This window comes from Agrilus planipennis, unplaced genomic scaffold (assembly GCF_000699045.2).
Source record: "Agrilus planipennis isolate EAB-ADULT unplaced genomic scaffold, Apla_2.0 scaffold65, whole genome shotgun sequence".
Lineage (NCBI taxonomy): Eukaryota > Metazoa > Arthropoda > Insecta > Coleoptera > Buprestidae > Agrilus > Agrilus planipennis.
This window is the reverse complement of record NW_020439271.1, coordinates 507,778-523,458: the sequence shown is the minus strand read 5'-3', so window position 1 is coordinate 523,458 and position 15,681 is coordinate 507,778. Positions and strand designations below refer to the sequence as shown.

The following is a 15,681-nucleotide window of genomic DNA, read 5'->3' as shown; positions in this document are numbered from 1 at the left end:
ATCCTATAAATACATAAATTTTTACATTACAAGCTGTGTGATTCCTGGGCAGCTACTGAAAAGTTAAAAAGAGCGAGAAACGTTGTGGTGAATCTAGATGACTTTTTTTAGAAGAAAATCCCACTTTTTGAGCAGATGCTTCTTTGTATAAATACAAATTAGGTAAAACCTTTTACATTAAAGCAAATCCTCGAAGCAAAACCTTTTTCTTCGTTTTTGTTATGCATATACCTTGAAGGAATTGCTTCAATTTTTGGAAGCAAAAGATAAATCTTATTAATAGAATTATAGAAATTAAAACTCGCACCCTGTACATTGTATGTCTTACTAACTCAGTCTAACACTAAACAATTTTCTTTTTTAATTTTTACGTAAAATAACTTGAATACGTGCTTATTATAAGAAAAACTTATTAGATACGATTTAGAGTTCCTTTTGAAAGTATCCAAAGATTTAATGGATATAATTTGAAAGTGGTGTTTTTGGTACGTTGATGCTTTGAAAAGGCTATCAGTTGAAGGGCCCTTTACCCTATTCATTATCATAATTTCTATTGAGTAGCACTTCCGTAAACCAAAACCCATTAGGTTAATGAAGCATGCCAATATAAACTTTAGGAGAGAGAATTGAAATATTTGTACTGGTTGGACAGTAATTGTTTGCTTTACAAGTGGTTTATGGAAGTTTAATGTAAATAAGGCAAAATCACTGAAATTTCGTATTGCAACGGAAATAGATATTTACATTTGAACCTTGTGTGAAGCCTTTCCGGGATTACAGTTGATAGCTCACCCACTACTAAACGCGTTTACTTTAAATTAACATGTCATCAACATACAATATACGAGAAACTAAGCAAGCCGCTTAATAATCTTTCACATCCTAATACAAAATAAATAATATTCATACGGTATGAATATTTCTGATTTTGAAATAATAATTACCCTCAAACTAGTAAAAATAATGAAAATTAATTGCCTATTTAAATAAAACTAAATTGCTGCTTTTCACGTTTTAAAATGGACTTATAAAATAATTTTGAATAGCTATAAAAGCGCAATATTTGATATTATTTTTAAAAACGTGGCCTAAAATCGCATCATTTGATCCAATGGATAAGTTAAAGTCAAGTCTGAAATAGAAAGCTTTATGTAATTTTCAACGTGAAATTTTGATTTTATTTGCCGCATTGTTAGCAGCCTACGATATTTAAACTTTTTTTAATAGTATTGAGTTTTATTTTTAAGAACAAACGTCTTGGGTATATATAGCAACATCACCTTAAATAGAATTTCCGAAGCAATCAATTTAACAGTCTTTATTGTACACCATTTAATATTAAGGTTTTCGATAAAGATTTTGCTGATGCCCGACAGCATTTCGACTACCGTCTTCTACGAGGTTTGTTCAAAAAGTATCGCGAATTTTGTGTTTTTTCAAGAATAATTTATTTATTCATAAATATCTATTTTGTCCCGCAACAGATATTATACACTTGTGCCAACGTTTTTTCCAATACTCGAAGCACTTCAAAAAATCATTTCTTGTAATTTTGTTCAGCTCCTTCTTCGATGCCGTCTTTATTTCCTCAATCCTAGCGTAGCCCTTCATGGGCCTCATCAGTTTCGGGAACAAGAAAAAGTCACAAAGGGACCAATTCTGGGGAATGCGGTGAAAAATTTGCGCACAACCAACCATATTTGAGCAGGTGTTATCATGCTACAAAAGCAAATTTTTGTTCTTCCACAAATCCGGGAGTTTCTGGCGTATTGCGCATAACTTGCAGATAATATTCCTGATTGATCGTTCTACCCTGTGGCAAGAACACATGATGCACCACGCCCCTGTAATAGAAGCAAACTGTTCGCAAAACCTTCACATTGCTTTGGTTTCCACGTTATAACCATAAACCCACGATTCTTCACCAGTTATGACCCTTTGGACCAAATTTGGGTCGCCGAGTTCAACAGTTCTTCGCAACGTTAATACGATGTTGTTTTGGTCGAAATTGAGCAATTTTGGTACCTACAAATTTCGCGGCGACCTGTCTCATACCCAAATCATTGGTAAAAATCGAATGGCAGGAGTCAATTGATATGTTTAGGCCCTCTTAGGCCCTCAGCAAGTTCTCTAACGGTGATTCGATGATTGGCTAATATTTTCTTCACTTCATCAATGTTTTCGTCTGTTGTTGACGCGCTAGGGCGTCCGGTACGTTCTTCGTCGTTCACATCTTCTCGGCCCTCTGAGACTATTTTGTACCACCGGTAAACGTTGCTTTGGTTTAAGGTAGTTTCACCATATGCCACAGTTAATATTCGGAATGCGTCCGCACACTTAATTTTGTTATTTAAACAAAATTTGATGCAGATTCTTTGATACATTTTTTGGAATAGGCAAAAATCGAAGAGGAGCCAAAACACGTGCAAGCAAAGCAGCTGTCAAAAATTAACTGAACGTTCAACATGTCCGAACTTGCCGGTATAAGTGAGAGACATGAGCACCAACATAACCGAAAATTGAATATACGTAACCCACGGAAATTCAATATTCGCGATACTTTTTTAACAGACCTCGTATAATGAATTTTCGTTAAGCCCCGGACAAGCAAGATGAATCGCTTGACACTAATTTCGATTCGGTGTTGGTACCTACGTACATTCGTATATCCTACATACGCAACATATTGTAGTCGGGTAAAAAATACAGCTTTCGAGTGAAAAGTGCAATCCAATCTCGTGTTAGTTATCTGGAATTGTATGGCTGCCTTGCGTATGTACATATACGATAGGTTTTTATGAAGTTCAATTCTCTAAACAGTTTTGTTACTTTTAAAAGAGACCATGAAACGCTGCAGCTACATTTGGACTTCTTTTCAATTCCAGTATGACTGTTCCATTACTTTAAAGCTATATCTTTAACAACTAGAGTGCAATTGTACTGTAGGAGTTTACTAGTCGAATTTTATTAGTGTGTTCGTTTCAAGTGCAGTTGTCCTTTAATCTAAATTATTATTTGACTGTATAATTTTTATATTTTCTCTTTAAGCTTTAAAAAAACGTTTTACATTGACAAACTTTAAGAGGCGTCAGTGTACTTTTTAGGCATTTCTTTTACTGTATATAGTTGTCGATAACTTTTTTTTCTAATTACTTTGTAATTACTTGTCCTTTCACCATGATCATAAGGCCATCATAAGGCCATCGGTATACTTTGTTTACTTGTGACCTTCAGTTTGACCGGTGCAAAGTAGAAAAGAACAACACTAGGCCAGAAAAGGAAGGAGACAACTCTCGGCTAAACTCTTAACCGGTGAGGAGCGTATAATCTGTACAGTACTGCACGGAAAAATTGACTATTTTATTTACTACAATTGCATTGCTCAAATGTGCTGTTATTGGTACCAATCACTACTGAAAATATCAACGAGATGTTTATTTATATTTGAAAACATATTAAAAGCTTTAACGCTTGTTTTAGAATCGCACTACTATTCATGATTCAACAAAACTTTTGGCAGGTACCGTATGAAAAAGTATGTTTACCGAACAAGAGTCGAAAGTATAATGATCTTTTTTATCTCGACCTACGAGTTTGCCAGCGTGCATCCAAAACATTGGAAGGGGCACATCGGTGCAGAAAGTAAATGAAGACTGACAAGCACCTCCACTTTTTCCTGTCTTCGTATTTGATCTAAAGTACCAGGGAATAATAAAGTCCGCCAGATAAAACATTCCCCTCCTAATAGTTTTGAAAGAAAACTGAACTTTTATTTATATCATAACGCTTCTAAAAAATTACATAAAGTAACTAGCAAAGCTAACTGTATGATATCACTCTGTACTCTACTGTTCTAATTATGAGAACGTCATTTTTTTAACTGAAATAATGTCCTTTATCAACATGAGCGTTTTTAGTAAGATGTTTTTTAAAAAACTGATACCAAAACCAAGTTAAAAAGAAGACCACACTAAGACGCAAAGCAATCAATTAGAGAGCAGTTGAAGTAATGCAATCTCCGAATTCAAAAGACGGATATGATTGAAACAGTTGCAAAGCGTCATCCTCGACAGCATATCCTCAACTAAACCTAACAAACACCTTTTTCATAGTTTCAGATGACAAATAAAAATGTGCCATTTATAAAAACGGATACTAACAAATATGAGACGATCTGCGTCTTGTGCCTTGTGGCTTCATAAGGCATTTGCAGATTTTAGTGAGAACAATGCAGATTACTTTTTACGTTTAATATGTGTGCCTCAGATTAGACTGTAACTTTTCATCAAAAATAAAACTTTCTGTTATTTTTATTGTTGCCATTCTTTTTTAATACCTTCTTGTATTTTTAGTTTATTATTATATAAATCGACCTTAGAAAGAGTCAGGCAAAGACGCACACTCTGTCACCGTAACTTTTTAATCCATACATCGATGACGCGATTAATATCATTAAAGTCAGGACAACTGCAGGGATAAATATGCAGGGGCAAACGATCAATATGCTTACTCCAACTAGTCTCAGGACTGACGACCTTATGATGATGATAATGACATCGGTCTTATTATAGATATATAACAGATATTAGGCTCATCAGAATGCTATTTAATTTGTGACATTGTATATATTCCTTCAGTTTGATGAACTAGATGAACTTCTTCTCTATTTCGTTGTACTCATGTCTAATACTTTAATGAACTGCATGGTTTTATTTGCTTTAAATACTTTTTCTTATTAGGTAAACTCTACTACCCTTAGGTAGGTACCTCAGTATAAATACATTTTCTCTTCATTACTTCCAGAAATCAAATATTATACTTACTGTGGTGCTTTTTCCACCATTCAGTCATACGTCTTTGCATTATTTGAATCTATGAATAGTAATCGTTTCTCAATTTTCATCTTTTCAAATAATTCAATCGAAAGGAATGCGTTTGTAACATTGGATTCTCACTTACGAATCTATCGCATATCTCGTGAGCAAGAAGGGAATATTTTAAACATGATCCTCGCTTTGCTGCTTTGACGTATCTTCCGTTACTTTCCTTTGTGAAATACTTCTACCTAATTTTTTTTGGTTCTAACGTATATGTGAAAGGTGTTTTTCAAAATACAACGGAGTCACGTTTGCTCTTAACGCAGCGTCAGTCTTCAGCCCTCACTGAAAATAACGCAAGCGATAATAGAGGACGCTGGTAGATTGATATACATACGTACGTGATCGCACATACATGTGTATGTTTATTCGTAATTCCTACATCTACTCCATCCTAAAAAGTAGTTGAAAGCTTGTTTGCTGTCTACACGCAGCACAGTGTAGCATTAATATTCATTTCGGGACTTCTGAAGTAATTCTTCATTAGCGTGTTCACTTCCCTAGATGCACTATTTTTATCTCGCGTGCGCGCTACTTCGTATTTCCGCATAATGATGAGATTACGTCTTTTTTTCCGAAGGAAAAAGAGACGCCGCGACGTAGCTGCACGTTGCTCCGTAACTCTTTAAAAGTTTAATCGAATAAATCCATGAGGGAGCATTCTAAGTTTCCTTTTGCTTTTTCCTTGCCTATTATTTCGTTATAACGAAGAATGTGTAGGTACGTCATCCAGGTACAAAAGAAATTTAATAACGAAATTGTTCTGTTTAGTTTAAACTTACTAACGAGGCATCTCCAGTTGTGTCGTTAGATTATAAAGTTGATTTTAAAATATGATAGGGATGCTCAATTTAATGATCAAGTGGATTTAATCTTTTTATGAGGCATTAGCATCCACACAAAGTGTGTCTTAACTGGTTAGGATCCTTATGATAAATATAATACCAGCAAAAACTAATTTCGGGTTAATACACAAAAAACCTGTCATTGTCGTTATGTTTTATTAAAGGAATGTTGCAAAACGTATTCCCGCCGGCTAAAATCAATAAAGACGACACGTCTGGTTTGCGGTCGAAGATCCAAAGTGCGCTCATAAATCATAGCACGTGTACACACACATGGAGACCAATACGGAATAATTACGAGAAGGTTCGAATGGTATTTTGATGCTTTTCCAGAAAAACTCGAGAACCTTCCTAACTAATATTATAAATGCCAATGTTTATTTTTTTTTTCACGCCTGAAATACATGAATTTTTGTACATACCTGTACATCGTCAGGGGTACATAAAAGAACATACGTTTTCATCATTATCATCATCATAAGGTCGTCTGTCCTAAGACTGGTTGGACACGTACCTCCACTCTTTCCTATCCTGAGCTAAACTTCGCATTTCCCTAAAACTAGAACAGCCCACATCCTTAACTATTTGCGAACAGTAATCTAGTATAGGTCTACCTCTACCCCTCCTAACTCCTGTTTCTGCTTCTAATATGTCTCTGACTAGACCTTTATGCCTGAGAAGGTGTCCTACCAACCTATCTCGCCTATTTTTTATTGACTTCCATAGAGTCCTCTGTTCTCCTATTCTTTCCAATACCACTTCATTTCTAACCTTTTCTACCCACGACATCCTCATCATCCGCCTATAACACCACATTTCGAACGCTTCTAACCTTTTCTTTTCCGCCGCGTCCACTGTCCATGTTTCGCACCCGTACAATGCCGTGCTCCAAACATACACCTTTAACAACCTTTTCCGAATTTCTAAATTAACCGTTCACGAGCCTAGAAGTGACTTCTTTTTAATAAAGGCGATACGACCCTGCGCTATCCTCTGCTTTATATCCCTACTACTCCTTCCATCCTGACTTATCTAACTTGCTAGGTATCTAAAATCAGCCACTTCTAATTTTTCGTCTCCTATCTTTATATTCGCCCTTTCCCTACTTTTTCTTCCCTTGCATATCAGTATTTTAGTTTTACTTTTATTTATTTTCATACAGTACTGATCTGTCAGTAAATTTATCGGAGTTAAATTGAAATATATAGTAGATACTAATAAACTAAATATTATTTTCAATGGTTAAATACTTTTATATGAAAATCAAAAACAAAAAACATTAACGCGAGCGAAGCCGTGGGAAAAACCTACTGTACCATTCATGTATGTATGCGGTGACTGGAAGGCCATCAGAATCGGTTAATTCTAACAAGAAATGATACAAATATCACCCATCTTTTCTATGGGCTTATTTAAAACAAAAAACAATATAATAATTTGAAGCTATTCTACTTATATATTTTCGAACAGTTCCATAAAAGATATTTGCATGAAAATATATTTCCTTGTCGAATACCCAGGGCTTTTAGATGACTTCATAGAAATAATTCATGTTACTCTCTAAGAAATTTACAACTTTTATTCAGTCACGGATTGCTTTGGCATATACACATAGATTGTAGGTACAGATTTTTGCTTGGGTCATATATACATATATACAGATGAAGTTCCATTCCTACTTGCATACATTCATATATTTCTTAGGAGAAACGTTCCGCTTTGATTCTACGCCGACGTGAAATATTTTGTCGCTTCACGAATGTCTTATAAAGGATATATCGCACGTCCGCTTCCGTTCCACACAGAACTCAAGGCCTTGGATGATGGGCATAAATTTATACGTATACATATTCGCATATTTACTTTTTGTGCACACACACACACGTATGTTTGTAGGTGTACCGTGTATGTACAATATACATTTTCGGTTGAAAGCTAAGGCTATGAAAATAAATGATGTGACTTATTGGTTGTAATGGCATGCGAGAGGAAAGTACAATCTATCCGCTTTTAAGCGGCCCAATATTTCAATCCGTGTGATTGATATTCGCTGGGAATATGCGGATAGTGCGCCTTGGAGCTAAGGACGAATCGGTGCGGTCGCATACCAGTTCCTTCTGACAAATGAATAGATCTAATCTCACACTGACTTTCCTCGGGATAGGTTCAGATAAAATGACAGAAGCTAATGAACTGTCAACTACTGTAAGTCAACTGAATTGAAGATTAACCAAGTGCAACTCGATGAATTGCACACAGGTACAAACGCTATTAGCTTTTCATATCTTAAAACTTATTAAATACCTACCCAAAGTTTGTGTGTAGGTGCACTAAATAACTATTGTGCCTATCAATTTTTAGAAGTGGGTCGCAAAAAGTATAAATACATATTTTTTTTGGGATTGTTGCAGTTCATGGAGCCTACTCTTAACTTTTGATTGTTATAATAACGATCTCGGTAAGTTGCTAGCACTGACTATTATGAGTCGGTAGAGGCGGTACCAAGCTTGAAAATCTCCTTCGTCGACTCATAATAGGGAGTGTCGAGCGGTAACCAGGTTGAAGATCCCCTCCGCCTACTTATAATAACGAGTGCTAAGCAGTACCTAGCATAAAGATCCCTATCACCGACTCATAATAGGGAGTGTCAAGCGGTAAGCAGCTTAAAGATCTCTTCCACCGACTCATAGTAACGAGTGCTAAGCAGTACCCAGCTTGAAGATTCTCAAAACCGACTCATAATAACGGCTGCTAAGCGATCCCAGCTTGAAGATCCACCGACTCATAATAGCGAGCGCTAAGCGATATCATCTTGAAGATACCCTCCACCAACCCATAATGATGAGTGCTAAGCGATACCATATTGAAAAACCCCTCTAGCAACTCATAAAAGCGAGTACCAAGCGATAACAAGCTTGAAGATCCCCTCCACTGACTCATAATAACGAGTGCTAAGCGGTACCCACCCCAAGATTCTTTCCACCGATTTATAATAACGAGCGCTAAGCGATACCATCTCGAAAAACCCCTCTAGCAACTCATAATAGCGAGTAGCAAGCGGTAACAAGCTTGAAGATCCCCTCCACTGACTCATAATAACGAGTGCTAAGCGGTACCCACCCCAAGATTCTTTCCACCGATTTATAATAACGAGCGCTAAGCGATACCATCTCGAAAAACCCCTCTAGCAACTCATAATAGCGAGTAGCAAGCGGTAACAAGCTTGAAGATCCCCTCCACTGACTCATAATAACGAGTGCTATGCGGTACCCACCCTGAAGATTCTTCCCACCGATTTATAATAACGAGTGCTAACTGATACCAGCTTGAAGATCCACCGACTCATAATAGCGAGTCCTAAGCGATACCATCTTGAAAAACCCCTCTAGTACTCAGCTTGAAGATCCCCTGCACTGACTTAAAATAACGAGTGCAAAGCGATAGCAGCTTGAAGAACCCCTCCTATCGACTCATAGCACAACAGCAAGTGCTAGCAACTTAACGATATCGTTATTATAACTTCCTGCGTCATCTATGCACTAGCCTCTCCTCCAAAAGCAGGCAGTAACAAAACTTTGCTACAGTCCAACATACAATCAACAAATTAATAATTGTAGAAGATTTTACGTGATCTACCTGCACGTGCTTTTCTTCTAAAGCTTCACAAATATAATTACTTCATGAGCCTAATAAGGGTATATTCCATTGACCCGTAATGTGCAATATAGGGATAAATACATATATGTATGTACATGCTGGGTATGTAGGCACTGAATCAGACTTAAAAGGTAAATAAATACGCTAGCCCTAGGTGCTCTAGACGGTTCAATCTTGATCAAATGCTTCGAAGTTATTTGAAACAAGACACTTTCGCTGTTTGAGGTCAGCTGCTCGTTCTTTAATAAAGAATCGTAGCCCACTCAATAGATGAAAGTTCAATTCGAATAAGATCAGGTTCTCAATCTTGTTGATGGCAGCAATAAACGTAAAAAATAATTAAATGAAAAATTTATTATCTACCTTTACAGTGAGACCAAATTTATATGGATTAACAAATGGTTTTTGCTAAATAGAGATACACACATTGAAGTTCTTATTATAGCTGCTTATTAGTAAAAAGTTCTTGATTATTCAAATGACAATAAAGACGAATAAACTAAAACTACAAACGACCTGGTCTGTCTTAGTTCTACAAGATTGGTAATTTTTGTAGAAACATTGTTTGTGAAAAATTGTAGGTATTACTTACTGTTGGTTATATATTTCTTATAATCAAAATAAATTCCCTAATTATAATGGTTTCAGGTTTTCACGATGATTGGTAATCATAATATTACTATTGATCTTTTGGATTTGATTAGTGTGGGTTTAATTTTCTAGCGTCTTTTCATGAGATACTTTAATGATTAATGAATATTTGAGCAATAACCTTCCTAATCTTTTAATTATTTTAAGGGAAATAAAACCGCGGTACGCCACAAATCTGGGCGTTTCTGGTGGATTCCTTCGCGCAAATTTCGCGATCTAGCAGGTAATATTCTTTATAAACCGTTCTGTCCTGTGGCAAGAACTCACGATGGATCACGCCCCTGCAATCGAAGAAAATTGTAAGTAAAACCTTCACATTCGACCTAACTTGGCACACGTTTTTCAGGCTTAGCTCGTGCTACAGTTTCCATTGGAATGATTGAGCGTTGGTTTCAACGTTATAACCATAAAACCATGATTCGTTACCAGTTATGATCCTCTGGACCAAATTTGAGTCCAATAGCTCCTTAACAATGTTAATGCGATGCTGTTTTTGGTCTCATGCCCAAATCATTCGTAAAAATCGAATAGCAGGAGCTAATAGATACGTTTAGGTCCTCAGCAACGTTTTCTAACGGTGATTCGATAATTGGCCAACATTATTTTCTTCACTTCATCAATGTTTTCGTCTGTTGTTGACGAGCTCCGGTGTCGGGCACGCACTTTATCGTTCACATTTTCTGGGCCGTCTGAGAACATCTTGTACCACCGACAAACGTTCCTTCGGTCCAAGGTAGCTTCACTATATGCTATAGTCACCATTGGGAATTTGTCCGAGCACTAAATTTTGTTTTTCATACAATAGGTAAAAATCGAAGACGAGCCAAAACACGAGCAAGCAGGGCAGCTGTCAAAAATTAACTGGACATTCCACATAGCAGAACATGTAGGTATAAGTGAGAGACATGAGTACCAACTTAAGGACACAAAAAAAATCGAATATACGTAATCTGGGGAAATTCAGAATTTGCGATACTTTTTGAACAAATCTCGTATAACAAAAAATTGTTGAAATATGACATTGTCAGCTACGCCTATGTATCAACAATTGTATACAATCGATTTCATACTCTCAAACGTTGGAGAAAAATAAGTGTTGTAAACCTCTTTCTATATTTTGTCAATTTTAGCTATCTGAACTTGACCCACTTGACATATCCGCTGTTTCATAGCTTGTCCTCTGTTGACCCTAGAAAGCTTTTGATAAATGAGTATTCTTTAAATAAACCTTTAAAATGAAGAATTTGGTGACAAAATTTCCAAGCCGTATACGTACTGCATAAACATTTAAATAAATAGGTATATCTAAAGTTAATTAAATACAACTACCTTGCGCCTCCACCATAATTTGATTTTAATTTGATTTACATTATTTTTAAAGAAATTAGCAGAAACCTTATAAAACCATAAACATCTGCTTTATTTTCAAAACCTTTCTTCTTAAACACTATATTGCATTTAAAAGTCTTCAACTTTACACTATAATGAAATAATAGGTAGGTATGACTCCTATTTTTTGGTTAAAAGCAACATTAAAATATTTGTAGGAAAAAAAACAAGAACAGTTTTCATCAAAGTGTTAAGTGTTACATTATTTCCAAAGATATTCCTGAAAATGTATCCCGGAAATATTTTTCCTCGCCGCATATTCCGTGATTAAGGTAATCAGATTAAGAAATGGTTAATTCCATCTTAATTTTAAAAAGCTACCATATTGGCGTTGTCCCAGTGAAATTCGTAATATACGCACACACCATCCGATAGCAAAACCTGTAACTCGAATAAGAGACCAATTTAAAAAATCCACAATTGTACGGTACGTCTCTGCCTTTTGACTATTGAACAGGCTTGAGAAGATTTTAGAAATTTACTTTTACCATAATTAATTCATTATAGGCCATTCTGGGCACAAAAAAAAAACTATTGTACTAAAACTAAATTGATCAACCTCTTTATAATAATTCAAGATATATGTTGTGCGTAATTCACTAGATATCATGTCGTAAACCCAGGATAAAACAATGGAATTAAGTACTCTTGCTGCGTTAAAGCTTTTTATTTAGAAAAACCAAAACCATATACAAGACAATACATAAAACCCCACAACCCGTTTATGTGCAAATTTCTCAAATTATTTACTTTGAATATTGAAACCGACACGAAAGCGCCTTCTAGCTTCATAGTTTTTAAATATTTTGGCTAGGAAATCTGAACATTTGTTTATATTAATTTCTTCTTCGAGACTCATAGTTCCTCTCGTACCCATGCAAGTAAACTTTAAAACGTTTTTATAAACATTTATTGGGATGCATTTACAGGCAATTCATTACAGTTAAATAAGAGAAAACTTAAATTAATGCCAAACTAACCCTTTAAGATCCACAGAGTCAATATACCAGTGCGAAACAATAAACAAATCTTTTTTTTACATTTTTGTTAAGTTTCAATAAATACATAAAACAAATAAATACAATTTAACCGAATGTTATGAATTTTCTTTTAGATTATATTATTATTAATCATACACTTCGATCACCAGACATACACGCACACACTATTACGAGTATATTGAAAATGCTACTGTGATCTTCTGATTGAAAAATATGCTGAAAACTATAATTTTGATTTTCAGACCCATTGCAATAACTTCCTTATGACGAGGAAGTTAGAAATACAAAAACGATTTATTTGAACAGGATGGAAATGGTGTGCACCCAAAAGAACAATGACGTTCGCGTCCGTAGGCTGTCAGCTGCCCCGTACGGCAGTATTGCCACCCTCTTCCGCGTGCCCGTGAGCGATGTGCGTCGTTTACCATTTTTTGCCCGTTTTCCAACCGACTGACCCCGGCCGACATCGTCAGTCACCGTAATTTCTATAAAAGCACATTTGGTGTCTTTTGCCCATTAGCGTTACCATCTTTCAAACAGAATTACAGACAACTGTCCAAATCTAATTTGTTAAGCTTGAAAGGTTGACCTTTTCTTCAAAGACTATCACGTGATTCAACAAAAAGCACCAAAATTCGTTGTACATTTTTACGTTCGTATTACATGGTTAATATTGTTAGGGAGGCAGTTTTAAAGGGTACACAATCTTAGGCTTGCAGAAGTCATTAAAATGTACTAAATAAAATATTGTGGTATCATCATCATCATAAGGTCGTCAGTCCTAAGACAGGTTGGACACGCACCTCCACTCTATCCTATCTCGACCTAATCCTTGCATTTCCCTAAAAGTATAACAACCTTAACCATTTAAGAACAATAATCTAATCTAGGTCTGTTTACCTCTACCCCTCCTAACTCCCATTTCTGCCTCTAATATGTCTCTGACTACATCCCCATGCCTGAGAAGGTGTTCTACTAACCTATCTCGCCTATTTCTTAGCAACTTTCATTGAGTCCACTGTTCTTCTATTCTTTCTAATATCTCTTTAATTCTAACTTTCTCTATCCACAGTATCCTCATCATTCGCCTGTAACACCATACTTTGAACGCTTCCAATGTTTTTTTTTTCGTCAGGCCTACCGTCCATATTTCGCACCCGTACAGCGGCGCGCTCCAAACATACACCTTTAACAATCTTTTTCGAATTTCTAAATTAACCGTTCGCGAGCATAGAAGTGACTTCTTTTTATTAAAGACGACTCGACCCTGCGCTATCCTCTGTTAAATCTCTACTGCTCCTTCCGTCCTGACTTATCTGACTTCCTAGATACCTAAAATAAACCACTTTTCTAATCATTCGTCACCTATCTTTACATTCGCGCTTTCCTTACTTTTTCTTCCCAATCATACCAGTATTTTTGTTTTACTTTTATTTATTTTCATACAATACTGTTTTGCTAATACCGCTTCTTCCTATTGCTCCTTCCTAGATGCTAATACTGCTATATCATCATCTAATCTAAACATGCTAATCTTTTGCCCTTGTATATCTATCCCTACAGATTTACTACTCTTCTACTTGTACCTCATCCCTACATTTAAGTATATTTAATATCTTGTCCCATTTAACGTTGTCAAAGGCTAACAAACCTTATTGAATTATCAACTGCGTTACCTTTACTGTTATCGATAAAAGCGGCATGTAACACAATGCCAAGATCCACACTTTCGCATACGGTATATTAAGCAATTTTTCGCGCTTTTATGTAGACTTATTCTTTATACTTAGTTTATAGTTTGTAAGTACCTTAGCAAAATTTGTATAAATTCTAAAACCGACTAGATTGTATATAAACCATCTAAAAGTCGACCTTATTTTAGTGGAAGGAACATACTCCATCAAAATAATAATTAACTGCTTCATTGATATATTGACATACAAATTTAAAAATTAGTCAAAGATTCACTTCAACTGTAATATTTTGCAACGTCTATATTAAGAAATATACTTTTTCGACTTGCACATAGCATCGCAATTTTAAATAAAAAATATTTACGGTTTAAACATCAAATGTAACATGTAATTTATGTGTTAATAACCACTATTAAACGGGTTAGCTTTCAAAAGTTATCAGTCATCATTGATTGAATTTAAGGAAGCGGAACGTATTATGTTTAACAGTAGGTACACTAGCAAAGAGGTCATAATCGCTTATAAAAAGTAGATCTGATTAATGTAATGATATTGGATGAAGCCAAACAAGTTAGCAGAAAATTAGATTGTGCAAAAGCAGAAACTTTAATCGCAATCCTTTCTCAACTTTTCAAAAGAATAGCATCTTTCATTACATGCATACGTATGCTAACAGTAATAAAAATAAAATACAACATAAACTGGGTAGTACGATAAATAAGTCAACCATTTCATGGAGATTGATCCAAGCTCAACTGTATATTAGGACTATATCGCATAATATAGGTATCAGAAGGGTTTTTAAAATGTAGAAGCATTCGATAACACCTCTGAAGAAGTCGTAGTGCGTGCGAAACATATATGTTATGTTAAATATTACAATTTTATGGAAATATACAAAATCTGCATTTTTGTTCGAAGTGAATTTCCATGAGAAAATTTATATTTGGCAAAAATTATTTACATATTAGTAGATAAGAAAAATAAAATACATCTTCGTATTGGTTTTTAAACTTTCTTACCTTATCACAGCTTTAACACGAACTACTGTAGAAAGAAAGTTTTCTTACCTGCAAAAAAAAACAGCAATTTAATTTTGCAGACGCTTAATCATAAAACAAATCAATTCCATTTCACCAGAGTACACATAACATTTATGGCACCCCTGCATGGTAAAACAGTCCATTCTATTAAAGTAAGTGTTAAGTCATTTCGAATAAAAGGTTGAGCGGAATTTCTGATTGCGAATTGTCGTTGTCTTTACTATACAAACTATTAAATAAATCTTATTTACTACACAGTACACGGAAAAAATAAATAAAGAAAATTTATCCAAAAATTAAAGCGTTATTTACAATTTATCCCACTAGCCCGTTGCTTCGTAAGCGAAAGTAATAAAAATTACAATTATACCCGTATTTGTAATAGTGAAGTACCATCATCATCATCATCATAAGGTCGTCAGTCCTAAGACTGGTTGGACACGTACCTCCACTCTTTCCTATCCTGAGCTAAACTTCGCATTTCCCTAAAACTAGAACAGCCTACATCCTTAACTATTTGCGAA

The 15,681-nt window shown here is 35.3% G+C and overlaps 1 protein-coding gene and 1 long non-coding RNA gene across 4 annotated transcripts in view; one reads left to right on the top strand and one right to left on the bottom strand.

The window, feature by feature from the left end:
* LOC108734125 (zwei Ig domain protein zig-8) overlaps window positions 1-15,681 on the bottom strand; it is a 495,980-nt gene that overhangs the window by 388,474 nt on the left and 91,825 nt on the right. The gene's annotated exons all lie outside the window — the stretch shown is intronic.
* LOC108734127 lies at window positions 8,639-10,056 on the top strand. Its single transcript, XR_001937337.2, has 3 exons — window positions 8,639-9,510; window positions 9,751-9,956; window positions 10,028-10,056. It is a non-coding gene; the product is annotated as an uncharacterized LOC108734127 (long non-coding RNA).